At 46.7% G+C, this 27,602-nt stretch overlaps 1 protein-coding gene and 1 long non-coding RNA gene across 2 annotated transcripts in view; one reads left to right on the forward strand and one right to left on the reverse strand.

Moving 5' to 3' along the window:
- Window positions 1-1,155: 1,155 nt before the first annotated feature.
- Window positions 1,156-26,167, reverse strand: LOC115079497. The gene is made up of 3 exons (XR_003853298.1): window positions 26,051-26,167; window positions 12,615-12,784; window positions 1,156-1,953 (listed from the first exon to the last, which is right to left on the reverse strand). It is a non-coding gene; the product is annotated as an uncharacterized LOC115079497 (long non-coding RNA).
- The window catches only part of CPT1A (carnitine palmitoyltransferase 1A), a 939,552-nt gene continuing 918,159 nt past the window's right edge, over window positions 6,210-27,602 (forward strand). Inside the window, 1 exon segment of the mRNA XM_029583120.1 lies at window positions 6,210-6,389. The gene's annotated coding sequence lies outside the window, so the exon portion shown is untranslated.

Genomic DNA, 27,602 nt, shown 5'->3' on the forward strand with positions numbered 1-27,602 from the left:
TAGATAATTGCGTTCCCCTTCTGTCAGGACATTTTGCTTGCCATTTTTCGTGTTAAAGAAGACTGCACTTTGCAACATTCCACAAGTGAATGCGACTTATGGGTATTACCTGCTCAGGTACACGGATTCACCGTAGTTGCCCCTCAAGTGGTTTGTGTTTATAATTCCTCCTTTAGTGGTTGTATATATAACATTTCAGTGTTTTTGTTTGATAATATCACGTATTACTTACCTGCTAAAGATACACTAAATATCTCTACGGGGGTAAATATATCGACTACCTTTCTACAGATGCCCCTGTTAGACCTACGGCCTCTGCAAAAGGCCATAAATGCATCTCATCAGTTACAACAAATACTAGCAAAGTTGAATAAATCTACCGATATTGTGTTACTGAAAACTTTGTTCCTGAATGATAAATTACATTCGTTAATTCAACAAATTGTTGATAATACCCATAACTCATGGTGGGATATTTTTACTGGCCACTCCCCTACTGCCCAACAAACACTCAAGTGGCTATTTCATCAGATTCTAGTACTTTGTATCATTAGTATTTTGTGCCTTACCTGCAATTGTTATCTCACCTATCGTGTACATCGCCTATCTCAGAGAACCCCAATCAATGTTCATAATGCCTCTTATGCATACATGTCGGAAACTTGCTGATCAAGGGGTGGAGTGTAAGGAAAATGTTGCTGCCAATAACTGATTGTGCAACAAAGACTTTGGCTGCTTGTGCCGGGGACACGCTGACCTGATCAACCAGCCTATGCCCAAAGGAGAGATAAGTCAGGCTTTGTGGTAGCAGCTGCTGGCGACAACACAGGGATAGCAACTGTTATCGACTGTTGGAAACTGTTGGCAACGACACAAGGGAAAACATAGTGATCAGCAACTTTCCTGACTGTATAAAAGCAGAGGGGTGGAACGGCGAAACAGGCGTCTATTGGAATGCCTTCATAGACGTATGAAGTGCTGCAAATTCCCCTTCTTCACCTAATTGATTGACCAGACTTCTCGCACAGACAGGCTGATGTATGAGGGGTGAGGAAACCTTAATATCCATGGACAGGTATGTGACTTTGTATATATGTATAGAACTGTAAGCTTTGAACCATGACGTCATGCAAATAAATGATATCATAGAGAGCGTGTGGCAGTGCTTTTATTCTTGTTCCACACAGCAGCCTATAAGGTATGAAGAACTAAAGGTCATTTTGGTGAGACTACCGGCTGTGTGCTGGTCGTATTATGAACAGTACTCTTTCGGGTTGCTTTTTTGATTGCCTTTTTTGGGGCTAGGAGAGTGGGGGAACTGGTGGCTGACTTGAAAATGCGATGGGACAGGTCAGGTTTGTTAAGGGATAATGTGCAGATTTCAGATGAAGGGGTACAATTTCTTATTCAAAAGTCAAAAGTGGATCAGTTGGGCAGGGAGCAAACAGTGTGTTTGAGTAGGGTGGTTGAAGAATTGGTCTATCCAGTTCGAGTGGCACAGGTTTTTGCGAAGTTGAGGCCAGCAGTAGGGGCCTTTTCTTGGTGCATCAGGATGGTTCCCCATTGACTCGCTTTCAATTTGCAAGAGTTTTGCCTTGGTTATCTCGAATTTGGATTGGAACCGAGGTTTGTAAAACTCATTCTTTTTGCATAGGTGCAGCCACCAGTGTGGCAGAGGGGTATGTCCGAGAAATACATTAAGCATATTGGTAGAAGGAGGTCTGGGGTGTATGCATCTTTCATTCGTTAATAGAAAGGGGCATTGGGGCATTGGGGGTTTAACATTTATTTTGTATTTCCTTCAGAGTTTTGGGAGTGCTGGATAGAGATCAGGTATGCCTGGGTTGTGGGCCACTCGTTCATACATTGGGCACATCATCAGGCCTTGTCCCGTTCTTACAGCATTCATTTGGGCTTGGAGGTCGATAATCGGCAGGTGATTTGGATGGAGCTCTGTGGAATGAACTGGGATTAGTTAATTCAGACGATCATGCAACAGTTCAGGTGAAGAAGGCAGCTGGAGCTCTTGGTCATTCATTTGGGGGCCAATGATGTGGGGAGGGGGGTCTTGCCAGGATTTTATTAAGAACATAAGAAAATGCCATACTGGGTCAGACCAAGGGTCCATCAAGCCAAGCATCCTGTTTCCAACAGTGGCCAATCCAGGCCATAAAAACCTGGCAAGTACCCAAAAACTAAGTCTATTCCATGTTACCATTGCTAATGGCAATGGCTGTTCTCTAAGTGAACTTAATAACAGGTAATGGACTTCTCCAAGAACTTATCCAATCCTTTTTTAAACACCGCTATACTAACTGCACTAACCACATCCGCTGGCAACAAATTCCAGAGTTTAATTGTGCATTGAGTAAAAAAGAACTTTCTCCGATTAGTTTTAAATGTGCCCCATGCTAACTTCATGGAGTGCCCCCTAGTCTTTCTACTATCCGAAAGAGTAAATAACCGATTCACATCTACCCGTTCTAGACCTCTCATAATTTTAAACATCTCTATCATATCCCCCCTCAGCCATCTCTTCTCCAAGCTGAAAACTCCTAACCTCTTTAGTCTTTCCTCATAGAGGAGCTGTTCCATTCCCCTTATCATTTTGGTAGCCCTTCTCTGTACCTTCTCCATCGCAATTATATCTTTTTTGAGATGCGACGACCAGAATTGTACACAGTATTCAAGTCTATTCCATGTTACCATTGCTAATGGCAATGGCTGTTCTCTAAGTGAACTTAATAACAGGTAATGGACTTCTCCAAGAACTTCTCCAAGAACTTATGACATTTTCTGTTTTATTCACCATTCCCTTTCTAATAATTCCCAACATTTTGTTTGCTTTTCTGACTGCCGCAGCACTCTGAACCGACGATTTCAATGTGTTATCCACTATGATGCCTAGATCTCTTTCTTGGGTTGTAGCACCTAATATGGAACCCAACATTGTGTAATTATAGCATAGGTTATTTTTCCCTATATGCATCACCTTGCACTTATCCACATTAAATTTCATCTGCCATTTAGATGCCCAATTTTCCAGTCTCACAAGGTCTTCCTGCAATTTATCACAATCTGCTTGTGATTTAACTACTCTGAACAATATTGTGTCATCTGCAAATTTGATTATCTCACTCGTCGTATTTCTTTCCAGATCATTTATATATTGAAAAGTAAGGGTCCCAATACAGATCCCTGAGGCATTCCACTGTCCACTCCCTTCCACTGAGAAAATTGTTCATTTAATCCTACTCTCTGTTTCCTGTTTTTTAGCCAGTTTGCAATCCACGAAAGGACATCGCCACCTATCCCATGACTTTTTACTTTTCCTAGAAGCCTCTCATGAGGAACTTTGTCAAACGCCTTCTGAAAATCCAAGTAGACTACATCTACCGGTTCACCTTTATCCACGTGTTTATTAACTCCTTCAAAAAGGTGAAGCAGATTTGTGAGGCAAGACTTGTCCTGGGTAAAGCCATGCTGACTTTGTTCCATTAAACCATGTCTTTCTATAATGTTCTGTGATTTTGATGTTTAGAACACTTTCCACTATTTTTCCTGGCACTGAAGTCAGGCTAACTGGTCTGTAGTTTCCCGGATCGCCCTTGGAGCCCTTTTTAAATATTGGGGTTACATTTGCTATCCTCCAGTGTTCAGGTAGAATGGATGATTTTAACGATAGGTTACAAATTTTTACTAATAGGTTCCTTCAGAACTCTGGGGTGTATACCATCCGGTCCAGGTGATTTACTACTCTTCAGTTTGTCAATCAGGCCTACCACTTCTTCTAGGTTCACCGTGATTTGATTCAGTCCATCTGAATCATTACCCATGAAAACCTTTTCCATTACGGGTACCTCCCCAACATCCTCTTCAGTAAACACCGAAGCAAAGAAATCATTTAATCTTTCCACGATGGCCTTAGCTTCTCTATGTGCCCCTTTAACCCCTCGATCATCTAACGGTCCAACTGACTCCCTCACAGGCTTTCTGCTTCGGATATATTTAAAAAAGTTTTTACTGTGAGTTTTTGCCTCTACAGCCAACTTCTTTTCAAATTCTCTCTTAGCCTGTCTTATCAATGTCTTACATGTAACTTGCCAACGTTTATGCTTTATCCTATTTCTTCTGTTGGATCCTTCTTCCAATTTTTGAATGAAGATCTTTTGGTTAAAATAGCTTCTTTCACCTCCCCTTTTAACCATGCCGGTAATCGTTTTGCCTTCTTTCCACCTTTCTTAATGTGTGGAATACATCTAGACTGTGCTTCTAGAATGGTATTTTTTAACAATGACCACGCCTCTTGGACATTTTTTTACTTTTGTAGCTGCTCCTTTCAGTTTTTTTCTGACAATTTTTCTCATTTTCTCAAACTTTCCCTTTTGAAAGTTTAGCACGAGAGCCTTGGGTTTGCACACTGTTCCTCTTCCAGTCATTAAATCAAATATGATTATATTATGATCACTATTGCCAAGCGGCCCCACCACCATTATCTCTCTCACCAAGTCTTGTGCTCCACTGAGAATTAGATCTAAAATTGCTCCCTCTCTCGTCGGTTCCTGAACCAATTGCTCCATAAGGCTATCATTTATTCCATCCAGTAACGTTATCTCTGTAGCGTGTTCTGATGATACATTTACCCAGTCAATATTGGGGTAATTGAAGTCTCCCATTATTACCGCACTAACAATTTGGTTAGCTTCCCTAATTTCTCTTAGCATTTCACTGTCCGTCTCACCATCTTGACCAGGTGGACGGTAGTATACCTCTATCACTATAGTCTTCCCCGACACACAAGGGATTTCTACCCATAAAGATTCAATTTTGTATTTAGTCTCATGCAGGATGTTTATCCTGTTGGACTCTATGCCAGCCCGGACATAAAGCGCCCCACCTCCTCCCGGGTGCTCCTCTCTGTCATTGCGATATAATTTGTACCCCGGTATAGCACTGTCCCATTGGTTATCCTTTTTTCACCATGTCTCTGAGATGCCAATTAAGTCTATGTCATCATTCACTACTATACATTCTAAGTCTCCCATCTTACTTCTTAGACTTCTGGCATTAGCATACAAACATTTCAAAGTTTGTTTTAGTAGTAGCATACAAACATTTCAAAGTTTGTTTTTTGTATTGCTGTGGCAAGAAAAGATTTTAAGTTGTTTAATGAACATTTTATGATGCAATAGGTTGGGTTGGTCTAATCTTAGTCAGGCCTAAATTTAGAGAGCTGCCTCTGTGGAAGCAAGGTGCTAAGAAAGCGAATAAGCAAATAGGTTTGTAGTTGGTAGCCCAAGGGGGTTTTTGGGTGAAGCACAAGTGGTCATGGGAATACTGTGAGAAGTTGTTCTGATCGGACAGGGTGCACCTATCTGATTTAGGGATTGACATTTTTAACAACTTGCTTCAGGATGCTTTTGAATCTGCTTTTATGTTTCATAAGTAGGCTGCAGTGAGGGGACAAGGATGTTTTAGGCATCCTTGTTGTGGCAGATAACGCAAGCCAAGGGATTGCAATATATAGAACTGTTGATTGTGTTGGGGGACTGGAGGGGGGGGGAGCCTATGACGCTGGGGGTTGTGCAACGGCAGTGAAGTCACTGCTTGAGTTGCTGGGTCTCTATGGCTGGGATGTGGCCTAGAGGCCCATGCTGGTGGCGGAGGTCTGCTGTTGGAGGGGGAGGAAAGAATTGCAGAGTGGCCACCTCTGGGGCATGGTGGTGGTGGTCGATTATTCTCTTGCATGGAGGGTTGGTGGGGTTAACTGGGGAGGAGGGGGGGGGGCAGATATTGGGGGCTGTTTATATCTGTTAAGATTTGGCTCGGGTTTGGTGTTAATAAACTGCAGCCTTGCCTAATCCCATTTACTGTGTAGTGCACTTTATCAAAGGGGGAGAGGGTTGGAATGCTACTGAGTTGCGCTTGCTCATGTTAAGAACACATAATGAATACAAAGCACACACTGTATTGTATAATAGCTAAGGGCTAAAATAAGGACATTTCCAATCAGTTTAGCCCTTCCTCTACCTAAAAAATCTGTACAATCCAGAAATAAACAGGACAGTTGGCAAGTTTACCAGCTCTGAATGTTGGATAGGGACAAAAGGACAAACGGGACTCTTTTGTATAAAAGCAGAGCGTGTGGGTTGAAGACAGTGCAGGGTTTGTGCTTTCCCCTTTCATTCTGAGCTCCTGACCTTTTACCTACTTCCTGAGACCGCAGGAGGAGGCGGCGTCCTCCTCCTCCTCGTCCTCCTCCTCTGCGTGAGACAGGAGGGGGCAGGGAGTGGGAGGTGGAGGCAGAGGAAGGACGGGGAGCTGAGGGAGGAAGTCGTTGGCTCTTCTGCCCGGTGGCTGCAGCTTTCCTTCGGTTCCCAGCAGTTTCTGTAAGTGTTTGGTGGCGGGGGAGCGGGAAGCTCATAAAAAGCAAAGGGTGGGAAGGGCAGTACTGCGGGTCTTTTTTTTAAACGGCATCTTTTCATTTGAGTGAGCTTAAAAGCAATACGTTTATTGCCAGATATATAGTTCTTAATACAATAATGTTATTCAATTCATGCCAGTGAAAATGGGATTACCATAGTGCAGCCAGCCATCAGCTTTATTCAGGAAGACAGACTTGTGCTTTTTTTCACTTCACCATTGAAGCATTCTGGTCCCTTTTTATTAGTGACTTTAAAACGCGGCATTGGTATAAATTAATAAAACCAAGACTGCTCTGAAAGCTTCCTCGATAATATGTTACTGTTTTATCTGGGTTATTGTTTTATTATGTTTTGTAGTCCACTGGATCAGGGGAGTCTGAACGATCAATAAATAAGGGAGGAGGTCCTGAGGTGTCGAGAAAGTGCTGATTGGTTGCGTTTGGGAATGGGGTCTGGGAGTATTGGACGGCAGTGAGGGGGTGCCCTGTCTCTGTGTAGCGCTGTGTGACCGTGGGAAATCTCATTTTAGGATGGATCAAAGCGGGTGCTGAAAGGCAGTCTCAGTGGGACCGATGTAATATGGGACGCTGGCGTATCTGCGCCTGCTTTTAGCATGTGTTTCTCCATGGCACGTTAACAGGCGTTTTAATTCCTAAAAAAATATGCACTAAAACAGGAGTTAAAAAGCTGCTCTAAAATTAGCACAGGAACATACAAATCCCATGTAAAAGGAGGTATTAGCCAATTTTCCCTCTAATTTTTTGAAAATGTGCTTTTGTGCATCTTTTCGTTATATCAGGTATGGATTCAAATTTGTGAGTTAAGAGCCAGTAAAATGCAATAATGTCAGGATTTCTTGTGTGCACTATGTTTTGTCATATGTGTGAGGTTCACAGCCTGTGCGCATCTACACAGTTAGATTATCTATTCCCAACCAATTCAAGGAGGTGCATTAAAGAAAGGGCAGATAGTTTAAAGCACATTTTACTCCACCTCGGATTCAGGAGTTTAATAATTCCATTGTAAACTCTCAAGGCGAGCACCGACAATGAAAACAGTATGTTGGCACATTGCATCCTGACTTTGGCCTACTGTTCCACAAGGAGTTTACACTTTGTCCAGATAGATGTAGCTGCCTGCCCCAGAGAGCTTACACATGGACTATAACTTTCAAATCACACAGGCACACATTGGCACGCATACGTCAGCCCACGTCCAGGAACGTAGTGATTTTATAATTTGTGCTCATATTATAAAATAGCCTGGCCGTGCGCACGTGTGTGCCAAATTTTAAATGGGTGTGCATGGGCATGCAAATCTCACTTCTACCCCGTTAAGTGGAGGATTTTAAAATGGGCGTGCGCCCATGCCATGCCCAGTTAATAACTAGATCATCCAACCCCACCTGGTTTGATAATGTACACTCCCCTCAGAAATGACTCTATCTTTTTATTTTATGACTTATACATTATGGGGTAGATTTTAAAAGAAGCGCGATCAGCCTACTTTTGCTTGCGCATCAGACTCAAGCAAAAGTACGCTGGATTTTAGTAGATACGCGCGGAGCCGCGCGTATCCACTAAAATCCCTGGATCGGCGCGCGCAAGGCTATTGATTTTGGGCGGATTTTCAGAGCCCTGCTCGCGTAAATCCGCCCAAAACCGGGCGGATTTACGCGAGCAGGGCCCTGCGCGCCGGGAAGCCTATTTTACATAGGCCTCCCGGCGCGCGCAGAGCCCCGGGACTCGCGTAAGTCCCGGGGTTCTCGGAGGGGGCGTGTCGGGGGCGTGTCGGGGGGGGCGGGCCCGGTCGTCGCGGCGTTTCGGGGGCGTGTCGGCAGCGTTTTGGGGGCGGGTACAGGGGCGTGGCCGCGCCCTCCGTAACCGCCCCCAGGTCGCGGCCCGGCGCGCAGGAGTCCCGCTCGCGCGCGGGGGATTTACGCCTCCCGGAGGGAGGCGTAAATCCCCCGACAAAGGTAGGATGGGGGTTTAGACAGGGCCGGGCGGGTGGGTTAGGTAGGGGAAGGGAGGGGAAGGTGAGGGGAGGGCAAAGGAAAGTTCCCTTCTAGGCCGCTCCGATTTCGGAGCGGCCTAGGAGGGAACGGGGGTAGGCTGCGCGGCTCGGCGCGCGCAGGCTATACGAAATCGATAGCCTTGCGCGCGCCGATCCAGGATTTTAGTAGATACGCGCGACTACGCGCGTATCTACTAAAATCCAGCGTACTTTTGTTTGCGCCTGGAGCGCAAACAAAAGTAGGCTATTCGCGCTCGTCTGAAAATCTACCCCTTTGTATAGCCGGCGCGCGCCGAGCCGCGCTGCCTAACCCGTTCCCTCCAAGGCCGCTCCGAAATCGGAGCGGCCTCGGAGGGAACTTTCCTTTGCCCTCCCCTCACCTTCCCCTCCCTTCCCCTACCTAACCCACCCGCCCGGCCCTGTCTAAACCCCCCCCTTACCTTTGTCGGGGGATTTACGCCTCCCGGAGGGAGACGTAAATCCCCGCGCGCCAGCGGACCTCCTGAGCGCCGGGCCGCGACCTGGGGGCGGGTACGGAGGGCGCGGCCACGCCCCCGGACCGCCCCGGGCCGTAGCCACGCCTCCGTACCCGCCCCCAAAACGCTCCCAACACGCCCCTGAAACGCCGCGACGACCGGGCCCGCCCCCGACACGCCCCCGACACGCCCCCCTCCGAAAACCCCGGGACGTACGCGAGTCCCGGGGTCTGCGCGCGCCGGTAGGCCTATGTAAAATAGGCCTACCGGCGCGCAGGGCCCTGCTCGCGTAAATCCGGGCGGATTTACGCGAGCAGGGCTCTTAAAATCCGCCCCTATCCGTAGCAGAAGTAAAGTTACATAGCAGGGGACCTTGGTGTGCACCGGCACGTAAGTATTTACACGCTCATCTCTTGGCCAGACCCCAGAATGCCTCTCCCAGACCATGCCCATGCCCTGCTCCTTTTTGGCAATTTTTGAGAGGTGCATACTGTGGCATTTATGCGCATAACTGGATGCTTTTTAAAATAAAGTTGGTGTTCTTGAGCCCAATTTCTTTGCATGTCCCCCAACTGATGCATGTACTGGTCTTTTAAAATTCATCTTTTTGGTTTTACTTGACTTGCCTTGCCAAAAAGGCATTGCGTGCAAGATTGGTGCTGTGTATGCCATCTTTTGGGCACATTCTTGTATTCAAGGCCATTTTGTAAAGGCATGGCAAGTAAAATCAAAGTGTAAACTCAGGCATCTACAGCTAGTGGAACAAAGTGTAAGCTTTCTGGGATAGGCACCATAGTTCCCTTTAAGCTGAGCATGTGAGCGATCGCTCATACATTTCGGAGTGTCACTCACAGGTAGCTCACATAAATTTTTCTTTGTGCTATATACAGAAATGCAATGCCAATACTGGTATTCAGAAATTGTTGGTTCAAAAAAAATTGATGCTTACACACAAACAAAAATTAGCAGACACCTAGTCACTCTTTGGAGGGAACATTAAGAACATAAGTTGCCATTCTGGGTCAGACCAAGGGTCTATCAAGCCAGCATCCTGTTTTCAACAGTGGCTAATCCAGGTTACAAGTACCTGGCAAGAACTCAAAACATTAAGTAGATTCCATGCTACTAATGCCATAAGAAATTGCCATGCTGGGTCAGACAAAGAGTCCATCAAGCCAAACCAGGCCACAAGAACCTGGCAATTACCCAAACACTAAGAAGATCCCATGCTACTGATGCAATTAATAGCAGTGGTTATTCCCTAAGTAAATTTGATTAATAGCTGTTAATGGGCTTCTCCTCCAAGAACTTATCCAAACCTTTTTTGAACCCAACTACACTAATTGCACTAACCACATCCTCTGGCAACAAATTCCAGAGCTTTATTGTGCATTGAGTGAAAAAGAATTTTCTACGATTAGTCTTAAATGTGCTACTTGCTAACATCATGGAATGCCCCCTAGTCCTTCTATTATTCGAAAGTGTAAATAACCGATTCACATTTACTCATTCAAGACCTCTCATGATCTTAAAGACCTCTATCATATCCTCCGTCAGCCGTCTCTTCTCCAAGCTGAAAAGCCCTAACCTCTTCAGCCTTTCCTCTTTGGGGAGCTGTTCCATTCCCCTTTATCATTTTGGTTGCCCTTCTTTGTACCTTCTCCATCGCAACTATATATTTTTTGAGATGTGGCAACCAGAATTGTACACAGTATTCCAGGTGCAGACTCACCATGGAGCGACATTTTCTGTTTTATTAACCATTTTCTTCCTAATAATTCCTAACATTCTATTTGCTTTTTTGACTGCTGCAGCACACTGAGCCAACTATTTTAACGTATTATCCACTATGATGCCTAGATCTTTTTCCTGGGTGGTAGCTCCTAATATGGAACCTAACATCGAGTAACTACAACAAGGGTTATTTTTCCGTATATGCAACACCTTGCACTTGTCCACATTAAATTTCATCTGCCATTTGGATGCCCAATTTTCCAGTCTTGCCTTGTGATTTAACTACTCTGAATCATTTTGTATCATCCGCAAATTTGATAACCGCACTCATCGTATTCCTTTCCAGATCATTTATATATATATATATATATATATATATATATATATATATATATATATATTGAAAAGCACCAGTCCAAGTACAGATCCCTGAGGCACTCCACTGTTTACCCTTTTCCACTGAGAAAATTGACCATTTAATCCTATTCTCTGTTTCCTGTCTTTTAACCAGTTTGTAATCCACGAAAGGACAACACCTCCTATCCCATGACATTTTAGTTTTCTTAGAAGCCTCTCATGAGGGACTTTGTCAAACGCCTTCTGAAAATCCAAATACACTGTATCCACCAGTTCACCTTTATCCACGTTTTATTAACCCCTTCAAAAAAATTAAGCAGATTTGTTAGGCAAGACTTCCCTTGGGTAAATCCATGTTGACTGTGTTCCATTAAACCATGTCTTTCTATATGCTCTACAATTTTGTTCTTGAGAATAGTTTCCACTATTTTTCCCGGCACTGAAGTCAGGCTCACTGGTCTATAGTTACCCAGATTGCCCCTGGAGCCTTTTTTAAATATTGGGGTTACATTGGCCACCCTCCAGTCTTCAGGTACAATGGATGATTTTAATGATAGGTTACAAATTTTAACTAATAGATCAGAAATTTCATTTTTTAGTTCCTTCAGTATCCTAGGATGCATACCATCTGGTCCAGGTGATTTGCTACTCTTTAGTTTGTCAATCTGGCCCAGTAATAGCAGTGGCTATTCTCCAAGTCAACTTGATTAATAGCAGTTAATGGATTTCTCCTCCAAGAACTTATCCAAACCTTTTTTTATACCTAGACACACTAACTGCCCTAACCACATCCTCTGGTAACAAATTCTAGAGCTTAATTGTGCATTGAGTGAGAGAATTTTCTCTGATTAGTTTTAAATGTGCTACTTGCTAACTTCATGGAGTGCCCCCTAGTCCTCCTTTATCTGAAAAAGTAAATAGATTCACATTTACCTGTTCTAGAGTCTTATCATATCCCCCTCAGCAGTCTCTTCTCCAAGCTGAACACCTCTAACCTCTTTAGTCTTTCCTTTATAGGGAAGTGGTTCTTTCCCCTTTATTTTGATCACCCTTCTCCAGTGCAACTATATCTTTTTTGAGATGCGGCGACCAGAATTGTACACAGTACTCAAGGTGCAGTCTCGCCATGGAGCGATACAGAGGCATTATGACATCCTCTGTTTTATTCACCATTCCCTTCCTGATTTACGTCAATAAGGGCGACGGGCAAAAAGGCGTGTTTTAATAAGGGCGAGGGGGTGTGTGCCCCCTCCACTCAGCGATCCAGGAGAGCGCCTGGGTCTGGCACATTAGCCCTCTCGAACTGAGGAAAGGGGGTAGACTTTCTGCCTGGGTTTGTGTCTGGAACAGCGACGGGCGCACCCTTATCAGTCCGCACCTCTATTAAGGCGAGCCTTTTTGTGGCGTACCCTTTTTTTTTTTTTGCTGTGCCTTTTTTGGCACACCTTTTGTCCGTCGCCCTTTACTGCTCGCCCTTATTGGAGGATACCTCCCTTCCTAATATTCTGTTTACTTTTTTGACTGCAGCAGCTCACTGGCAGGCACCAATAGCTAGCTGAACAAAGTAGAAGTTCTGTGGTGTGTGCACCAATGACTGAACCATACTCACTTTGGTGCTCTGCAAGTGCTGTTCAGATATTCAGCAAAAGTAGGAAAACTTGTGGCTGCCCAGCCCAAGAGAACTTATGCTGGAAATTGAACTTCTCGGTCAGAGGTGGAAATAAATCCTATTTCTGGTGGCCAGTGTTCTCTGCTGGTGTGTCCAGTCTGGTACTCCACCTAAGACCCAGGAAAGAGTTAAATTTCCAGTGTAAGCGGTCTGAGATAGGTATTTACAGCTGAAAGTTACTCAAAGGTTGAAATGCAAACAGTGCCAAAGTGCATATTGTTCAATTGAAAATACCCTCCCCGGAGAGCTTATACTGTATATTTATTTATCTTCCTTCTTGGACTGAGAGAGAGTAAATAACATTTCTGTTGACAAGTGCTATTCTATTGCTGCTTCTACCACACTGGGCACAGTTATAAAAAACAAAAAAAAAATACAGGCCACACAACATGAGTTTATTTTACTCTACCTCAGACCCAGAAGTTAAATTTCCAGAGTTGTCAGATGAAGCAGTTTCATTTACTTTCAGCCATGCACACACCTTGACACTTCTCTGCTATTCAGATCACCCCATATGCAGTCTTGCTCCCTTACCTACCTCCCTTTCTCCTACCCTTTTCCCTTTCCCTTCCCCTTCCTTTCCACTCAATCTCCCTATTCTCATCTCACCCCTTAACAAAGTGGCCTTGCATGTGAGATTGTGCCCAAGTCATGATTTACAGTGCCAATCTCACATGCCAGGCCACAGTGCTGGTGAATACTGTTTAGCTGTAGGTGCTTACCCTGTTGTAGCAAGGCAAATAAAATCTAAGTTCGGTGTTCACTAAAGAGGACCCAGGTGTAGGACCGTCGCTAGTTAACAGGAAACTGGAGGGGAGTGGAGTAGATGATTCTCCGTTTACAGTGGAGAATGTGTGGAAAGAGCTGGGAAAACTGAAAGTGGACAAAGCCATGGGGCCTGACGAGGCTCATCCCAGGTTGTGCTGGCGGTCCGCTGCGTGACTTGTTCAACATATCACTAGAAACGGGAGTGGTGCCGAGTGATTGGAGAAGAGCGGTGGTGGTCCCGCTTCACAAGAGTGGGAGCAGAGAGGAGGCTGGAAACTACAGGCCGGTTAGCCTCACTTCAGCGGTGGGTAAAGTGATGGCGTCGATGCTGAAAGAGAGAATAGTGAACTATCTACAGTCTGAAGAATTGCTGGACCAGAGGCAGCATGGATTCACCAGGGGAAGATCCTGTCAGCAAATCTGATTGACTTTTTCGACTGGGTGACTAGAGAATTGGATCAAGGAAGAGAATTCAATGTCATCTACTTGGATTTCAGCAAGGCTTTTGATATGGTCCCGTACAGGAGGCTGGTGAATAAAATGAGAAGCTTAGGAGTGAGTGCCGAGGTGGTGGCCTGGATTGCAAACTGGTTGATGGACAGACGATAATGTGTGATGGTAAATGGAACTTACTCTGAAGAGAGAGCGGTGTTGAGCGGAGTGCCGCAATGATCGATGTTGGGACTGGTCCTGTTCAATATCTATGTGAGAGACATAGCGGACGGGATAGAAGGTAAGGTTTGTCTTTTTGCGGATGATACTAAGATCTGCAACAGAGTGGACACGCCGGAAGGAGTGGAGAGAGTGAAGTGGGATTTAAGGAAGCTGGAAAAGTGGTCGAAGGTATGGCAGCTGAGATTCAATGCCAAGAAGTGCAAAGTCATGTATATGGGGTGTGGAAATTCGAAAGAACTGTATTCGATGGGGGCGTGAATGGCTGATGTCCACGGAGCAGGAGAGAAACCTGGGGGTGATTGTTTCGCTGACTTCAGATCATTAGACACTATGTGACAAGGCGATAGCTAAAGCCAGAAGAATGCTAGCCTGCATAGAGAGAGGAAAATAGAGTAAGAAAAGGAATGTGATTATCCCCTTGTACAGGTCCTTGGTGAGGCCTCACCTGGAGTACTGAGCTCAGTTCTGGAGACCGCATCTCCGAAGGGACAGAGACAGGATGGAGGGTCTTCATCAAATGACTTATGAGGGGAGATTGAAGAATCTAAATATGTACACCCTGGAGGAAAGGAGGAGCAGAGGTGATATGATACAGACTTTCAGATACTTGAAAGGTTTTAGTGATCCAAAAATAACGACAAATCTTTTCCGTCGGAGAAAAAAATCAGCAGAACCAGGGGTCATGATCTAAAACTCCAGGGAGGAAGATTCAGAACCGATGTCAGGAAGTATTTCTTCATGGAGAAGGTGGTGGATGCCTGGAATGCCCTTCCGGAGGAAGTGGTGAAGACCAGAACTGTGAAGGATTTGAAAGGAGCGTGGGATAAACACTCTGGTTCCATAAAGTCTAGAGGATGTGTATGAAGAGTGGGTGGCTCGCAGGAATGATGGCTACTACCGGAGATAATACACTTATTCAATAAACATACACAATTATGCGACTCCAACATTGCTCTAAGCTTCAACGGCAAGAGGTAATATTGGAATAAAAAATAAGATTTCCATTTACAAAAAAGCAGGGAGTAGCTTGCTTGTTACAGCGGATACTAGTCCAAATCAAATAAGCCTGATACTGTTTTTTTCTATGAAGGTCGGTATAGAAAAATGTTAAAAAATAAAAATAAAAAAATACTTCACTTTCAATGCATATCCAGCATGGCTCTCTGCTTCAGTGGCAGGGGGGAATGAAGAAAAGTGGATCTATATACAGACAACAACCAACAAGGACTGAATTACATAGTCGGGGTTAACAAGCATGGGTGTAGCTTGCTTATTGCGGCGGTTACAATCCCTAACTTATTAAGCTAGATATTTCACTTAGATGCAGTTCCAACACTGCTCTCTACATTAATGGAGGGGGGAAGGGAAACAGAACCAAAAGGTTATTAAGGGCTAAGAGTAACAGATAAATATGAGAAAAAAGAAAAAAAAAGTGCGTAACCTTGCTGGGCAGACTGGATGAGCCGTTGGTCTACTGCCGTCATTTCTATGTTTCTCTGTGGGGAAGATAGCTACAGCTGAGCATTAGACACTGGCACTTTGGCATAATGGCCTTGCATGCTAGATTGGCACTGTGCATCCTGACTTGGACACACTCTCTCATGCAAAGTCATTTTGGCAATGTGCACCAAGTAAAATGAAAGAGTAAGCTCTGTGGGGCGGCATCTACAGCCAAACAACTCCGGATGCACAATATCAAAGTGTGTACTGTTCAGCTGTAGGTACCCCCAGAGAACTTACCCTTTGATTTAAGTAGACGTGTCATGCCCAAATGTCCATACATATAAGATTGTGCCCAAGTCAGGATGCACAGCACCAGTCTTGAATGCAAGGTCATTTTAGTCGCACTCCTCCCATTTTAAAGTGCTTTCTAAAGCACTTTCCTGCATTGGTGTGAATTTTTCAGGTTAACTCAGATTTCCTAGCGTGTAGCAGATGGACTCAAAACAAATGGGTATAGTGTGCTCATGCTAGCAGTTGGAGACTGATCTGACGTCAGCATGGGGTACATATACCCCTGCAGGAAGTGCAGCAACTCAGTAATTTCCGTCTCCAAAGCAGTTTGGAGCTACCTCACGCTTGCTGAGCGTTTTTCAAATTCTAACGACTAAATTCATTGAAGGATCCTACCTGAAGACGAGCCCCGCACTCCTGCGGTGATAACATTCGGTCCCTCCCCAGTTGAGTTTCCCGAGGTGATTTCCGTGGTCCCTCGGAGGTAAGAGCCTCGGTCCGGTGGCAGATTCGTGGCAGGGACCTAGCCCCAAAGTGAGAAGGGCTCGGGCACGGCACAGAGGCAGCCTCGGTCCCGGTGCGGACTTGACCCCCGAGCGAGACGAGTTCGGGCGCGGCCTAGAGGCAGTGGGTGCACTTCCTCGAGCGCGGCGGGTGACGGTAATCACCCTCTCCCCCCCCCCCCCCCCCCCCCCGCAGCCGGGAAGCGCCGAAGACAAGGTAAGGCGTACATCCTTACTTGTGGGTCTCCGAGGAAGCGAGGATTAGCGGGGTCTGCCTACATAGCAGCCCGCCAAGGAGGTCGCCATTTTCTCTACCTGCTCGCCGTCACCATTTCCCTGGTTCGTCGCCTCGCTCTATCGCTCAGGCCACGGGCGCATATGTTAGGCACCCGAAAATAATTGGGCGCATATTTGATAAAAGGCGCACGTTGATGGGCGCACGCTGCAAAGCGCACGTAGATAGGCGCACGGGGATACGCGCACATTAGTAGGCACACATCTTCCGCGCATATTACAAGGTGCATACTCCGGCTGGGAGCGCACCGCATAGGGATAACAGACAAGATGGAGTGTAGGAGAGCCCATGCGTCCGCAGAGCCGGCACCTCCAGAATCAGGCATAAGAGCTCTAGGCCTCTGCTCAGCATGCCACCTCAGAGCCACACAGACCGAGGAAGCAGACTCCCTATGTGCCCAATGTGAGGAGGCCCTGGGAGTTCCAGGCCAGGGCCTGTCCCAGCCCAGCGTACTTGCCAGTTCCTCAGGGAACACCCCGGACCTAGCAGGCAGTGGTGAGCAGCCAGGGAACCCGAGAGACCTGGTGCCCCTAAGGCTAGAAACTGCTTCGCTCTCCTGGGTGGAATTATTCAAGGGGATTCATGCCTTTGTCAAGATGCAGTCTGATCCCCGAACAGACCCATACATACCGGAAGCCCCACTTATGGGGATTCATATTGTTCTGCGGAAGAGGGCGAGCCCCCCCGAGGAGGGAGAGCTTCCCTCGGGGATAGAACCGTATCGTACCATGAGACGCTTCTTTCTTAAAGAGGATCTCCCTCAATGCCTGTCGGAGCTGGCTATCCCGGGCCAAGGCACCCCAGGGGAACCTAGGATGAACCCTCTGCTAGAGGGCCTGCGCCAAACGGCTCACCATTTTCCCCTCCTACAAGCAGCACAACAGCTAATTGATCTGGAATGGAATGCGCTGGAGGCCTCATTCAAAGGGGGTCGGGCCTTATCTGGCATGTACCCCCTGGACCCGGCAACCAAGGAGCTGCTGGCGTGCCCTAAGGTAGACGCCATAGTTTGCGCAATTGTGAAGCGCACCACCATTCCGGTGGGGGGGGGGTGGCCCTCAAGGATGCACATGACCGGCGCATGGACGCCATTCTGAAACAAGCCTTTGAGGTGGCAGCCATGTCCCTGCAAATTGCGACCTGCTGCACCATGGTGACGCGTTCCTGTTTATCGTAAGCTAGGAACAACACCCCGGGAGAAGAAATGGAATCAGCTCTCTCGTTCCTTACTGACGCAGCCTCCGACCTAGTCCGTACAGCAGCCAAGGGAGTGTCCTCCTCAGTGGCAGCCAGGAGACAGCTCTGGCTACGAAATTGGTCGGCCGACTCCGCCTCACAAGAATGCCCTTTAAAGGTTCCCTCCTCTTCGGCAGCGACCTCGAGAAACTGGCTGATAAATGGGGCGCCTCTCTATTACCCCGTCTACCAGAAGACAGGTCAAGGAGGAGCCAGCGCCATTTTCCTAGGCCATCCAGAGGTAGAAGCTCTCAGCGCTTCAACCCTTACAGGGCTCGCTACCAAGCACCTCGTTCTCAGACCAGGAACCAGTCCTTTCGGACCAAGCACAACAAGAGGAGAATCGGCTCTGGTTCGGGTCCCGGCCGCACCCCACAATGAGAATCAGCCGACCCATCTGGGGGAAGAAGCCATAGGGGGCAGGCTAACCCTATTCTACAGCAGGTGGGTCGAGATTACCTCGGACCAGTGGGTCCTCGCCATCATCCGAGAAGGGTATTACCTGGACTTTCTTCGGCTCCCTCCGGACAAGTTCATGGAATCACCTTGTCCACCCCTCAAGAGGGCGGCACTGGAAACTACCTTGCGGAGGCTCCTGTCCCTAAAAGCCATAATCCCAGTGCCTGCATGGGAGATAAATTCTGGGCATTATTCCATTTATTTCATAGTACCCAAGAAAGAGGGCACTTTCAGGCCCGTCCTGGACCTCAAGTCAGTCAACCGACACCTACGGGTCCCCAGCTTTCGCATGGAAACTCTGCGGTCAGTCAAAAGTGCGATACAGCCAGGGGAGTTTCTCACATCCCTGGATCTGTCTGAGGCCTACTTGCATATCCCAATCCATTGGGATCACCAGCGCTACTTATGCTTCAAAGTCCTGAGCCAACACTTCCAGTTTCGAGCTTTACCCTTCGGGTTAGCCACCGCGCCGCAGACCTTTACCAAGGTCATGGTAGTAGTGGCGGCGTCACTCAGGAAGGAAGGAATTCTCGTCCATCCCTACTTGGACGATTGGCTGATCAGGGCAAAATCACCGCAGGAGAGCCACCAGGCAACCAACAGAGTTATATCTCTTCTAGAAAGCCTAGGATGGGTAGTCAACACAAACAAGAGTTCCCTACAGCCTGCTCAGTCGCTGGAATACCTAGGAGTCCGATTCGACACCCAGGGAGACAAGGTCAGCCTGACCTCCAAGAGGAGATCAAAACTCCGGAATCGTCTGCAGACCCTGCTGAGCGCCACCTGGCCCACAGCTTGGGATTACCTACAGGTCCTCGGCCTTATGGCATCCACTCTGGAGGTGGTACCATGGGCGCGGGCTCATATGAGACCATTACAACGCGCCCTCCTATCTCGGTGGAGCCCAAGTTCACAGAACTACACCATATACCTACCCCTACCAGCCAGAGTGCGGAATCGGCTATGGTGGTGGTTGCAGCCTGGCCACACGAGCCGGGGGTCCAAAATGTCCTCCCCAACCTGGACTCTGCTCACTACAGATGCCAGCTTGAACGGATGGGGAGCATATTGCGAAGAACTAACCGCCCAAGGGCGGTGGAACATAGAGTCGGGGTGGAACATCAACCGACTAACGACTAGAGCAGGGGTCGGGAACCCATGGCTCGCGAGCCAGATATGGCTCTTTTGAGGGCTGCATCTGGCTCGCAGACAAGTGTCGCCACACTTTCCCGCTGACCCAGCTGCTCCCCGGTCGTCCTCCGCCCGGGCGGAACGCGGCAGGACAGCTGGAGTCAGCGGCACTGGTGTGCTCTCTTCTTCCCGCCCCCCCCCCCCCGCGGCGGAAGAAGAAGTGGAGAGTATCGGGTGCGTGCGCGGCAAGAAGAGGCCATGCTAGTGCGCTCGGCATCGGCCTGAAGAAAAGAAGACTGCAGCGCGGCTCGGAGGAAATGAAGAGGTTCAACCGCGGCCGATGGGACTCCGCCTCCGCGAGGGCTGAAAATGAAGAGGTTAGCATTGGGAGGAGGCTGCTGCTGCTGCCGCGAGTTCCCGGGGTGGGGGAGAGAGAGAGTGAATGAGTGAGCAAACACACATGCTTGCTCGCTCATTCACTCTCTCTCTCTCCCCCACCCCGGGAACTCGCAGCAGCAGCAGCCTCCTCCCAACGCTAGCCTCTTCATTTTCAGTCCTCGCGGAGGCGGAGTCCCATCGGCCGCGGTTGAACCTCTTCATTTTCCTCCGAGCCGCGCTGCAGTCTTCTTTTCTTTGGGCCGATGCCGAGCGCACTAGCGTGGCCTCTTCTTGCCGCGCACGCACCCGATACTCTCCACTTGTGTGAGTGTGAGAGATTGCATGTATGTGAATGATTGAGAGCCTGCCTGTGAGAGAGAGAGAGAGCATGAATGTAAGTTTACCATTGGGAACCTGTATGTGTAAGTTTGTGATTGAAAACCTGTTTGTGTGAAAGAGTATGTGTCTATGATTGAGATCCTTTGTGTGTGAGAGAAATCATGTGTATGTATGATTAAGAGCCTGTGTGTATAAGTAAGAGAGAGATCATGTGTGTCTGTGTGTGATTGAGAGCTGATTTAGGTGAGGGAGCATGTGAGTATGTGATTGAGAGCCTGTGTGTAAATGAGAGAAAGAGAGGACATGTTTGTAAGCATGTGAATGAGAGTCTGTGTGTGAGAGAAAAAGACAGCATGTATGTGTGTGTTTGAAAGCCTGTGTGTGTGTGGGTAAGCGTGAAAAGATAGACAGCATGTGTGTAAATGTGTAATTAAGAGCCTATATAAGTGAGAGAGAAAAAACATATATATATGTGAGTACTGAGAGCATGTGTGTATAGGTGTGTCATTGAGAGCGCTGGTATGTGACTGAGAGAGGAGAAAGTTCCAAGCAAACCACCCCTCCTCCTGCTAATTCAGAACAATCTCAGGACACCTGGATATCAAACGTTCCCAGGTTCCCCCTCCTCCCCTCTTTCCCTTCCCTCTGCTCGCCATTCTCCCCTCTCCTCCTAGCATTCCTAAATTGCATATCTCTTAGTGTCTTCATTTTGTACATATGTATATTTAAAAAAAAAAAAAAAAAATCTCGTTGATTATTTAATGCAAATTTCCCCTTGTTATTCACTCCCTCATTTATTCATTTGTTAACTTGTTTCATTTGTTCTATGTAAAGCGCCATGCCTGGCGTTTGTTTTTGTTACACTGTGAACCGATGTGATATCCTGGATGAATGTCGGTATATAAAAATTTTAAATAAATAAATAAAATAAATGCAGAGCAAAAAAATTTTTGTATCCTTATTATTTTTCATTACTGGGTCTTTGTGTCTGCTATTTTGAAATATTTTGTTGGTATCTGGAAATGTTTTATATGAATTTTTAATTATTGGATATTCCACTCATCAGCTGTTTTGAAATATGTTCTTTTTGTTAGTACAGTTTTACTGCTGATGATTTTATATTTCTTGATTTGTTTTATAAGGATGGGTGATGTTTCTTTTTTCCTTTGTTACACTGCATACAGAGACTGGCTTGTTGCAGTTTCCAATTCAGTTTTTTCTGCATGCTTCTAGTTATGCGTTTTGGTCTCTTTATTCTATGTTAGGTGAGGGACAGCACGTGATTCAGGTGAGGTTTTCTGCTGGCATGTAGTTTCTGTGTAGGACTCTATAGCAGCCTGACTTGGTCCATTTTCCTAATAGGAGATGTATTGGTGTCTTAAGGCCTGGTGTAATATTTTCAGAGACTTATTGTACTTTAAAAGTGTGATCTTACATAAAATGCACACATTTACTTGTATTTAGTTTTAAACATATTGTATGGCTCTCATGGAATTACATTTTAAAATAATGTGGCGTTTATGGCTCTCTCAGCCAAAAAGGTTCCTGACCCCTGGACTAGAGGCACGGGCAGTCAGGCTAGCCTGCCTACGATTTGCCCACAGACTTCGAAACAGAGCAGTCAGAGTGATGTCGGACACCGCCACCACGGTGGCATACATCAACCGACATGGCGGAACCAGAAGCCGACAGGTATCCTTAGAAATAGCCCCCCTGATGGCTTGAGCGGAGACAAATCTCCAGGACATCTCCGCCATCCACATCGCCGGGAAGGACAACACCATGGCAGACTTCCTCAGCAGAGAAAGCCTAAACCCGGGGGAGTGGCAGCTGTCGCCCACAGCTTTCCAGATGATTGTGGATCAGTGGGGGACTCCGGGCATGGACCTACTAGCGGACAGGTCCAACGCTCAAGTACCCAGATACTTCAGTCGCAGGCGAGATCCTCTTGCCCACGGGATCGACGCCTTGGTGCAGCCATGGCCTCAGGGGATCCTGCTATATGCCTTTCCTCCATGGCCCTGCTGGGCACCATTATACACAAGATTCAGCGGCACAGAGGCCTAGTTCTTCTAGTGGCCCCGGACTGGCCAAGAAGATCCTGGTACACAGACATGAGAAGACTGCTGGCAGGGAATCCTCTACCCCTGCCTCCTCACAAGGACCTGCTGCGGCAGGGTCCCATCCTCTACGACGATCCAGCTCAATTCTCTCTTACGGTCTGGCCATTGTGAGGGCTCGACTGAAGAAAAGGGGATACTTGGCGTCGGTGATAGATACACTCCTCCAAGCACGCAAGTTCTCCACATCACTAACTTATATAAGGATCTGGAGAGTATTTGAAGCCTGGTGCGAGACTCGTAGCACCAATCCGCATGCCGCTAAAATCCCCATAATGTTGGATTTCCTGCAGGATGGGCTTCAGAAGGGTCTATCCCTCAATTCAATCAAGGTTCAGGTGGCAGCGCTATCCTGCTACGGCCCCAGGAGTGACGGCAACAGCATCGCCACACACCCAGACGTTTCACGTTTCCTGAAAGGAGTCGAACACATTCGCCTGCCACTGAAGAGGCCAGTGCCCCTGTGGAACCTCAACCTAGTTTTGGAATTCCTAGCGGGACCCGCCTTCAGACCCCTTCGAGGCCTGTTCCTCCGTTTGTTAACCTTGAAATTGGTGTTCCTGCTGGCCGTCTGCTCAGCACGCCACATCTCAGAGCTACAAGCGCTATTCCTGCTGTGATCCGTTTCTCAGAATCACTCCAGAGGCTATCCATCTTCGCACGGTTCCTTCCTTCTTACCCAAAGTAGTCTCGCACTTCCACCTCAACCAAACCATATCTTTGCCAACCACGGAAGGTTTGAAGAAGTCTGAAGAAGGTCGAATACTGCGCCATCTCGACACCGGCAGGCTGCTGTCCAGATACCTGGAAATGTCAGAAGCAGTACGAAAGACGGACCACCTGTTCGTCCTTCACAGCGGGAAGAAGCAAGGGGAAGCGGCCTCACGGGCAACCATTGCCCGCTGGATCAAAGGCGGCCTACGTAGAGGCGGGAAAACCACCACCTCTACGGGTCAAGGCTCATTCTACCAGAGCGCAGGCGGCCTCCTGGGCAGAAGAAACTAGGATGCTGTCGCCGGCAGAGATATGTAAAGCGACAACGTGGTCCTCCCTCCATACCTTCTCCAGATTCTACCGTCTGGACGTCCAGGCCAGGGAGGACACAGCATTTGCGAGGGCAATCCTGCACGGACCTCGGGCAGCCTCCCACCCAGTCCGGGAATAGCTTTTGTACATCCCATTTGTTTTGAGTCCATCTACTACATGCTAGGAAATGTAGAGATTACTTACCTGATAATCTCGTTTTCCTTAGTGTAGGCAGATGGACTCAGCATCCTGCCCGGCTGCCGGTATACATGGGGATTCACCGACTCACGGTAAGCCATGTTTTCTTATATAGGGCATCCACCCTGCCGGGTGTCGACGCCTTCTGGTTGAGAACACTGGCGGTCTCCAGCTACTATCAATTGGTTAGGGTAATCATGTTCATTTAATCAATCGGTCAGTCACACATATATCCATAAAGCTTTTGCAAGGAAGATTACTGAGTTGCTGCACTTCCTGTGGGGGTATATGTACCCGTGCTGACGTCAGATCAGTCTCCAACTGCTAGCACGAGCACACTATACCGATTTGTTTTGAGTCCATCTGCATACACTAAGGAAAACGAGATTATCAGGTAAGTAATCTCTACATTTTTTTTTTTTTTTTTTGTGTGCTTTTTTTTTTCTTTTCTCCTGCTCAGTTTGCATAAGGATAGGGACAGGATGGAGACAGTTCAGAGAAGGGCTATCAAAATGATGTGGGGTCAGTATCAGAAAACCTATGATGCGAGACTGGAAGAGAGGAGGCGTAAGGGTGATATCCCTTCAAGTACCTAAACATTTTTAATGATGTGCAAATGACAAACTTTTTCCGCTGGAAAGAAATTATTATAACTAGGGTCATGAAATGAAATGAAACTTCAAGGAGGACACCTCAGAACCAACGACAGGGAATATTTCTTCATAGATAGGGTGGTGGATGCCTGGAATGCCCTTCTGGAGGAGGTGGTGAAAACCAAAGCAGTAAAAGAATTCTAAAGGGCATGGAATAAATACTGTGGACCCCTAAAGGCTAAAGGATGGAAATGAAGAAAAGAGTGTACAAAGTAACTTGCTGATGCGGCGTTTACTACCCTTAACCGATAAGACTGATACTTTGATGCAACTCAAACATTGCTCTCTGCTTCAACAGCAAGGCATAAAGGGGAACTGGATTGAAACAGCAACCAACCAGGGCCCTGACTTTTATGGTCTGGCAAACAGATAAGCATGGGATAACCTACACGGCACAGCAAAGCTTATTGGGCAGACTGTCCTTTTCTGCCATCATTTCAATGTTTCTGTGTTTCTATGCATTCCGTGGAGCCTCATGTTTTTACTGTGTGTGTTAAGTAAAACCCATGCTAAAATTGTTAACTCTTAATTTAGCATGAGTTTTATTACGTCTGCCCAACATAAGGTAGGGCTTCTCAAACCTAGCCAGTTGGGTTTCAGAATATCCACTATAATTATGCATGAGATAAATTTGCATATATTGGAGATCTATTTATTGATTTACATTGTGCCTTTCAGGCACTTCAAAACAGATTGTATTCAGGTTCTGAAATTATTTCCCTGTTCCCAGAAGACTCACAATCTAAGGGGTTGATGCAAAAAGCTGAGCTTTAAAACTATACTGAAATTCAGTGCAGAGTTTCCTAACACAGGCTAATATGTTTTGTTTTGTTTTTAGCTCCCGATGCAGTAGGAATTTAAAAAATGCACAGAAACAAAAAAAATGTGTATGAAGAGAAGGCTTAGTGCACACACAAAGGGGCCTGCGCTCAGCTGAGCGCACTATGTAACCCGTGCTTGGACAGGCATCCACAACCCTTTTATGTGATAAGGGGATTAGTGCATCCAAAATAGCCATCCACCTTCACGCCCCCCCCCCCCCTGCAAAACTAATAGCACTCATCACATGCAAATGCATGTTGATGAGGCTATTAGCTAGTATCCCCAATCTAAAAAAAACATATGCCTGAATCGCACATTTTAACGCTCAAAAATCAATGCCAGCCCAGAGCTGGTGGTGTTTTGGTTCCTCCTATTTAATATTGTTGTGATACTAAGCAGAAGGAACTACAGAAAGCTGCAACAAAAAATAAGATACATCAATTATATTTTATGTGCATAAAGCATTTTCTGCACATATAAAATTCCAAGAATAGATCCTGGCAGCAGAAGTACAGCTTCTGCCTAAAGACTAACATTTAGTTCTGTATACTTTACTTCTCCTCAGACGAGGCGTTACTCCCCAGTGCCGAAAGGTACACAGGCTTAATAGCTAATGCCTTCATTAGCATGGGTTTTGCACAGTTATGTGAGCACATCTCCTTGCTGCATAAGCAGTAAAGTTTGCATAAACTGGAGGTTAAAGTGCGCTCTGACAAGTGCATTTTATTGTATCGGCCAGTAAGTTTATACCTGAGGCAAGGGAGAGGCAGCAGGATTTGAATCCTGGATTTCCTTGTTCATGGCTTGCTGCTGTACCAGTTTACTCCTCTGTTTCACTCCTAGTACATACAATTTAGTCATGCACATTGATTGTGGATGTCCTAAAAACCTAACTGGCTGTGGGGTCACCAGACAGGTTTGGGAAGCCCTGTTTTAAGAGTAGGTCACAAGGAATGCTAGTTCTGAGATTGCGGAGATAAGCAGGGGAGGGGGGATGGGAACAGGGACAGAGGTACTATGGGCAGCTGCATCGATTTACCTCGAGTGTCCTGCCACGAGAGCTGATTCACATCCTTGTGCTGGCAGAAGGCAGGAATAGCCAGGGAAGAGCAGAGACGGGAGAAGGCATGCTCAAACACTGACGGAAATTTGTGGGCAGCATTTTCTTCTTGTGATACATGAGCACTTCCTGGAAATTTCATATGTGTTGGTTATCAATGTTAGAGCAGCTGGCCTCAGTGAAATGTGTATCTCCCGGAAGCGGGAGATACACATGCTGGGCAAGAACGGGAAAGCAGGGTTGCCAATGAATGAGGAGTACAGTAATATCAACAGTGTGACAACTGTCTGGCTCATATTTCTGGGAAATGTACACCAACTCTCTGCCAGTGCTCTGGACCTGTCCTTCTCACCTAGGAGGGCGTTGAGACAGGGGCCAAGGAAGTATTTCTTTAGCTAAAGATGTGTGTCCTTTAGAAAATGTTTAAAAACCTGGCTCTTTAAACAAGCTTTTCAAAAAGAGAATTGAGAATAGAAGCCAGGGAAGGGCAAAGTACGAACAGTTAAACCCCCCCCCCCCCCCACACACACTGCAGTAATCACTAAGTGTGTAGTTTTTAATAGAAAGCTCATCACTAAAGGATAAGTTACAAATATAAAGATAGTTTTATACTCAAAAACTGAGAGAGAGAGAGAGAGACCTGGACATGATTCATCACATTTACCAATTAACATTGATTACAAACTATGTTACTGAACCTTATGGCACCTGTGTAAACTGACACATTTTAGTATCTTTACTTTTATGTGCCTTACTGTAAACCATTGTGACGGTCCCCACCGAACGACGGTATAGAAAAGATTTAAAATAAATAATAAATGTTCTCTGCCTCCTTTATCCCGTCCTTATCAGCAGAGCTCTCGCAGCTATTCCACGCAGCAGAGATATCCCAAGCCCCAGCTGGCTCCTTGGTCAAACCTGGGGACAGGGGTTTTGACAAAGCCACAGGGAGTATCGGCCAGTTGCCCATACCCGGGGCGATGGTCAGGGGCAGGCTGCGGTTCTTCATGAACCAGTGGCCTAGGGTAACCTCAGACCAGTGGGTTCTATTCATCATCCATCTATTGGGTGTCCCACCAAATTGCCCTCCTTACCCGTATGGGGGCCAGTAGTGCAACATAGAAATGATGGCAGAAGACCAAACGGCCTATCCAGTCTGCCCAGCAAACTTTCACACTTATTTTTCTCATACTTATATGTTACTCTGACTGCTGAGTTCAGGGCCCTTATTGGTAACTTTTTGGTTCTAATTTCCTTCCACCCCCACCATTGATGTAGAGAGCAGTGCTGGAGCTGCATCAAAGTGAAGTATCAAGCCTAATTGGTTAGGGGTAGTAACCGCCGCAATAAGCAAGCTACTCCCAGGCTTATTTGTTCACCCAGCCTGTGCAATTTAGTCCTTGTTGGTTGTTGTCTGAATATAAACCCTCTTTTCTTCATCCCCCCTGCTGTTGAAGCAGAGAGCTATGCTGGATATGCAATGAAAATGAAATATCAGGCTTATTTGGTTTGAGGTAGTAACCGCCACAAG

This window comes from Rhinatrema bivittatum, chromosome 17, assembly GCF_901001135.1.
Source record: "Rhinatrema bivittatum chromosome 17, aRhiBiv1.1, whole genome shotgun sequence".
Lineage (NCBI taxonomy): Eukaryota > Metazoa > Chordata > Amphibia > Gymnophiona > Rhinatrematidae > Rhinatrema > Rhinatrema bivittatum.